The following is a 6852-nucleotide window of genomic DNA, read 5'->3' on the forward strand; positions in this document are numbered from 1 at the left end:
AAAATTCCACCTAAAATCCTCCAATGTAGACCTAAAAGGTGAGTTTAATGGTATATTCCACCTAAAATTCACTACTGTAGACCTTGGAGGTTGGTCTGATGGTATATTCCACCCAACATCCTTGAACATAAACTTAAAAAGTTCGTTCAAAGGAATATTCCACCTAAAACCCTTCAATGTAGACCAAAAACTCTTGGTGTAAAGGAGTATTCCACCTTAAATGTAGACCTAAAGGATGGTTTGGAGTAATATTCTACTCTAAAATCTTCCAATGCAGACCTAAAAGGTTGATCTGATGGTATATTCTACCCAACATCCTGGAACATTTACCTAAAAGGTTGGTTTAATGGTATATTCCCAGAAGAACCCTTGAACATTGGGCTTAATGGCATATTCCACCCAAAACACTTGTACATATACCAAGAAGTCAGTGTAAAGGAAATGTAGACCTAAAAGGATTGTTTAAAGGAATATTTAAACGATTATTTTCATTATTTAATAATCTGTTTTCAGTCAGAACCCTGGCAAACTTATTTTCATCAGTTTTTTTAGTGGAAGTCACAAATGAAGGAGCTCTTGGTTTTTCCCGGCGTTACTGAGTCCAAAGCTCCTGTTTCCACACAGAACGTTCACATGCATCCACAAACCTCTCAGCACTGAAACACCCACAGACAGGAGGCCAGCTGGACCAAGGCTTGGCGGCGTCCTCAGACCCACGAGTCGGGGAGTCGCTGAACTTGTTGGTCTGGTTTGAAGGCCTCCGTGTGGTCCAGTAGAAGTCCATGCAGTCGGTGTTGGCTTTGAACTGCAGCGACTGGCCACCATCAGGTGGAGCGGCTCGTCCTCGTAGGACTCCTCCTGTAGCCTTGAGGGGACCACAGGAACATTCAGTAGCTGTTGGAGTTCTTCCTGTCAGGCTCGTGGTAGAACGGCTCTGAAGAATCTTGTACTTGTCTTATCCGGAACAATCTAACAGCCTAAACTGTTAACAGCAGTGTAAAGAAGCAAACATACAGGCATAGATTAGGACTCAAACTAGATTTATTTTAGAAAACAAATCAACTTAGAGGCATTTGTTCACACGCGGCTGAATACTAGGCCATCCAATCAGATTTGAGGTCTTCACTCTGTAGGTTGTTTGTTGGGTGAGACTCTTGGAGCTCCATCAGCTGACATGGATGTTTGATGGTCTTCCTCTCTAGTGCCAGATGATTCATCCATGAATTCAGCAGCTACAGACTGAAATGAAGCTCATGCTGCCGTTATTGAATTCCTGTTCCAGATCAAATGTTCAGAGCTCACCTTGAATGCAGCCGTCTGCTGTCTGATAGTTTTTCTCATTGTAGTCTTCAATAAAGTCTTTTTCTTCATGTCAGGATGTGGTGAGACTCTTTCTCAGTCTCTGCAGACGTCCCTCATTGTGCATCTCCAGAGAAGAAACAGAAAAACTGGTCACTGCTTCAGCATCACAAACGCTCTCCAGCATTGAGAGTGTTTTAGGAATTCATTCATTGTGTTGTGAACTTTGAAGGAGCAGAAACTTTACAGCTGCCAAAGATATGAGCTCCAATTCTGGATGTTTTAGGAAATGAAGTTCATCAAATGAACACTGTTTCTGTAGGAATAAATAAAAATAAAATATGTTCATTTCCACATTATGCACATTTATTTATTCTTAATATCTCAGACTGAATAGTAGCTGGCAGTAAAAACAAACTCATCTGCTGGACTGCATTTCCCAAAATGGAAACCTGGACAGAATTTAACACTCATGTATCCATGGCAACGCTAAAGTTTCTGCTTCTTACCAAAGTTCACAACACAAGTAAAGATTTTAATGTAAAACTTCAGGGATGACTGCTGACCATAAGTATTCTGATCAATACTTCATGATCAATATCAGGACAGATGTTACAACTCCAGCTGTTGCATTAGACTGCAGTTATTCACAGAGAAATTAAAACCTCACAGTCCTCATAAAAACTACATGGGACTTTTATTAAATAAAGTGTTGGTGAATAAACTGTAAAAAGTGCAAAGCAGCTCCATTAAATCAGGAGATGTGAGACTTCCACAGCATGGATCACCATCTGCTGTGTTGATTCATAGCTGAATGTCAGAATGAACTGAGATAGAAAAGCTGCTTTGAGCTGCAACATTACGGTCTGACAATCCAACACCATCACAGTTTTCATCTGGTTGTTTTGCTCCAACATGCTGTAAAGTTCAGTTTTTACCTGAATCAATGCAGAGATTCTATTTCCAACCAAGACTGGAATAAAAATTAAAATGTTATGAGGTTATTAATACATCTAGATCCTTTCAGATGGAAGGATTTACTTCTAAGTTCTAATTCAAGTTTCAGTTGGAGCACATTGCATTCACAAAGAAAAACAGCGATACCTTCATAGCAACATTTAATAAACCTAAAGCTTCCCTGTTGGCTCATTGGTGGAGTTTGTTACTGAGCATCTGAACCTTAAATCCAGTGAGACGACCATCTTCAGTCGAGGCCAGTCAGAGAACTTCAAGACCTTCCATCAGCTGGACCAGATGTGGCATCATCTCCCTCTGAACATCTGGATGACAGGAGAAAAGACAGAAATCAAACACAGAAATACAATTTATTCACTTTCATCATTTTATAAAAGTAGCATGAACTTTATTAAAACTTGACAACATCAGTAATGAAAGTAAATGTTTTTATCTCGTGTTGAAGCTAAATTTAAAGTCAATTTTAATGACAGTTTATCCTGAGAGGAGTGAGAATGGAGCTTTTCTTTCCTTTTTAGAATATTCCCTCAAAATATTGTTTATTATTGGCTTTAGAAGCATTTTTCTTTACTTATTTATTTTTAGATACCTCAGACTGATACACTTTGCTGGTTTGCAGATAATTTCATGTACAATGACAATAAAGATCTTCTATTATAACATATTTTGCTAAAACAAGAACTGCAAACCTTCTCAACCACCTGTCAGGCTTCAAAATTCCAACGGCAACCAAGAATTATCTGGTGTAGTTATTATTATAATCTTTACTGAACCAGCCCTGGAATTAATAAAAATCTGTATATGGATATGATTTTCTCTGATGGAACCACTATGGAAGCCGTAGTAATTATTAACTATCCTTTGAAGGGAAAGACTGGGTCTTCATTCAGGTGGATAAAAAAAATGCTCTCCCTTAAAAAAAAAAAAAAAAAACTGCGTACAATAAAGTAAATCTCTTCTGCACTGCACACATACTACACTTTTGTATAACTCTGGATGTCAGAGTAAAGGCAGACAGATCCACCAATCAGCCACAACATTCTGACCACTGACAGCTGAAGAGAACAACATCCATCATCTTGTTCTAATGCAACGTTCTGCTGGGAAACCTTGATGTTCATGTGGATGTTTGACATGTGCCACCACCTAAACACTGCAGGACAAACAACCCCCTAGTCTCCATGGCAACAGCAGTCCTTGATGCCAGCTGCCACCCTCAGCAGGACAAATTAAACTGTTCAGGAGTGGTCCGAGGAACACGACAGAGCTAAGCTGTTCACCTGGGTTCCACACTCCCCACATTCAGATCTGATTGAGCATCTGTGGGATGGTCCAGGATCAGCCTGGTCTAGGTAGGATCCACCCTGCAACCCACAGGATCCACAGAATCCACAGGACATCCCCAGAGGTTCTGATGAACCACTGGGTCAGAGGAGTTTTAGCAGCATAAAGGGACCAACACAGTATTAGTCAGGTGGTTATAATGTTATACTGTTATATTGTCATGCTGATTATATGATCAATAAACGTTACCATCAATTATAACGTCCACATTGATCAGGAAAAAAAAACAACTATCAGTTCATTCAGAAACTGTGGGGTTAAACCTAAAAACACGGACCTCAACAGCAGTTTGTTTCAAAGCAGAACACCAGCCGGTTTTCACTAAAGAAGGTTTCAGAGCAACAATTAAATGACAGTTTTGTTCTCATCAAGTTCAGAGTCAGCCAGAAGAATGTACACACATCAGGAAAAGAAAAACTTTTAGAAATATTTTTCATTTGTATAAGTACTTCTACACATATAGATGCCTCTTTCTAAGTTTGATTAAATCACGATAACTCTGTGTCCTGTTGTACGATGTTTTCCCAACAGATGGCGCTACCCTGATGAATGGAGCATCAACAAGTGACGTCTACAACAGAACAGAAATGTCTGGAAGCCAGTGGCCACCACTTTGAGCACCTCTTGTAATTGTAGAGGCCAAAGATAACTTCTATTAATCTTGTGATGTCTGAATACATTTGGTATTGAAATATTTATTCAAGTTTTTCTTTTCCTGATGCATGTAAACATTATTTTGGTTGACTCTGTGTAATGGATTTCTGACAGGTCACCAGGCAACATCTTTTTATAATAATGACAAACATACCTGCATTCTACAGGAGTGATTTTCCTCATGTGCAGGTAAAGATGTGTGAGGAGCTTAGAGATGACAGGAGCAGGAGTCATCCTCACTAATTCAGCTTCCACTTAGAAACAGAAAGACCACAAACAAACACACTGATATACTCTCAAACGTTCAACCTCACAGCCTCAAAATATCTGTTTAGGAAGTGTAGTGTTTCTAAATTCTGCAGAAAGCATTGACAGACATTCTCTTACAAGGTTGTGTAAAAAGCAGCCTGTCCTCTGAGCTACTGAGAAATCTTCCTGAACAAAGTTTCTACGTGTAAATCAGCTCAACAAAAACTAAAGCCTCGGTCAGAGATAACGGGTATCACAAATTATAAACAACTTTCTTTGTTAACTCAGACTTTCTGCTTCAATCTCACATAAAAAGGGGGGTTTAACTCATCAGGTGACTGAAAATGAACGGCTTGTGCAGTTCTAGATCCAAAAGTTGGATGTTTCAACTCATGTTTTACTACAAATACATACAGTAATAAATAAATACAATGGCTGGTTGGTAGTTCATTCACTATTAATGTCATTTTATATACTGGATTGAACTTGAGCAGTGGAAGAGAGAAGGAATTTAATGAAATTATGGAGATTCAGAGAGGTAATGTTGCGCAATGTTAAGTTAAGCGAGGTTTAATTCAAACCAGCTGAATGTTAAACTTCAGTGCAGCTGAACGGGTTTCAGTTCACCTTAAAGTAAAATTACTTTTTTAAAAGCTAAAATACACAGCAGAGAAATATAGGTTCAGAAGTTCATTCTAATCATGAGGACAGCTGATGCAGCAACTAACACAGGTGTTCAGCGGTAAGTTAGCCACCTGTGTTAATTAGCCCGCTAGCTAACTTAGCCGCTTAGCTAGCTAACGCGTCCGGACCAACTGCTCAAACACGACAAAACACAACGCTTCACAAGTCGCTGACTTAACGTACAACAAAACAATGCTGCTGGTTAGAAGTATTTATCTTCTTACCGTGTTTTACTCCAAAAACAAGATCAACAGCAGCCACAGATGCTACCAGACGTGCCTACCATAGAGACATAGCAGACTAGATACGCTAGCTCGCTGTCTTCTATGTTATCTATGGTCTGACCAATCACTGCTCTCTGGCTCCGCCCTCTGAGAATCTTGTTGTCGTTTGGCTCCACACTTGCTGATGACCACTTCCGGTCTCAAAATAAAAACCTGATCTTTTTTCGTTTCTGTCGCTTACCGATTTTATTTTTTGTTATTCTAAATATAAAATGAAAATCAAAACATTTTTAAAATTTCGTATATCCCTTTTTGATTATGAAAAGGAAAAACGCCTTGTATTTCAATTTTAATTTTTGTATTTTAAAACGAAAATCAAATAACCACTGGTTTTTTGTTTTTCAATACCCGTTTCAGAACGGAAAATCCAATTACCAGATAAATACACGGACCTTGAATATGTGCATGTTCACTTAGTTGCTGAGAGTTGAACACATTGATGCCACTCTCATGTTTGTCCATTTAGCAAAGAATTGATTAGCTAATCTTTGTAGAACAGAGCAAAATAAGGGAACACTGCAAGCTTATCTCTGTCCAAAGATCTGCCAACGATGAGTACAGTTTTGTTTCAACACTGTGGGGTCTGAGGAACCTTGTCTAGTAATCTTTTTTGCAGTGGACGCTGAATTTCTTGCATTCTGGTGATTTCTTTTATGCACCAACGTGTAGCTTCTTTAATCTGTATTGTTGCATTTATGGGAGTGCAACTTCTTTCAGTGTTTTATTGGTGACGTATACACTGTGTCTCTATGCTTATGCCACCAACCACTGTTCCCTCTAAGCTGCGCGTGTGCGCAATTGCGCACTGCTGACACGGTCTCCGTGCACAGAAAATCTGCGCTGCGCACAAAAAAAAAAATCCAACCTAAATTGTAAATAAAATAAACACGTAACAATTCATTCTGTGCTATTTTTCAATGTGAGTCAGTGTGTGACCGGTGACTGGCTGCTGCAGCCAATGATGCGATTCACATACGTATTACCATAGACTGTATATAATGGTATTTACGCAGCTAATCAACGTCAGGCGTCCTTATGTGCAGCCACCGTTGTTCTCATAGATATGAATGAATAGATAGGACACGCCCCTTTGAGCTGTGTGCTACGGCGAGGCTAAGCTAGTGGGGGCAAAGTTTCAGTGCATTCTGTTGATGTAGACAGCGTGAAAACGGAAACAAGTATGCTGTTTGCCTGTGGAGTTGCAGGTCGCTGGTTCAAGACCAGACCCTTCTCAAATTTGTATCAAAATCCTGACAAAAACAAAGAAAGAAAAGTGCCACTGGTGGGTCTTGAACCTGCAACCTTCCATTTGGTAGTCTCTCTTCTTATTCCCTGAGTTACTCAGATACCAAATCTTCTTTTT

This window comes from Amphiprion ocellaris, chromosome 12 (assembly GCF_022539595.1).
Source record: "Amphiprion ocellaris isolate individual 3 ecotype Okinawa chromosome 12, ASM2253959v1, whole genome shotgun sequence".
In the NCBI taxonomy this organism is placed as follows: domain Eukaryota; kingdom Metazoa; phylum Chordata; class Actinopteri; family Pomacentridae; genus Amphiprion; species Amphiprion ocellaris.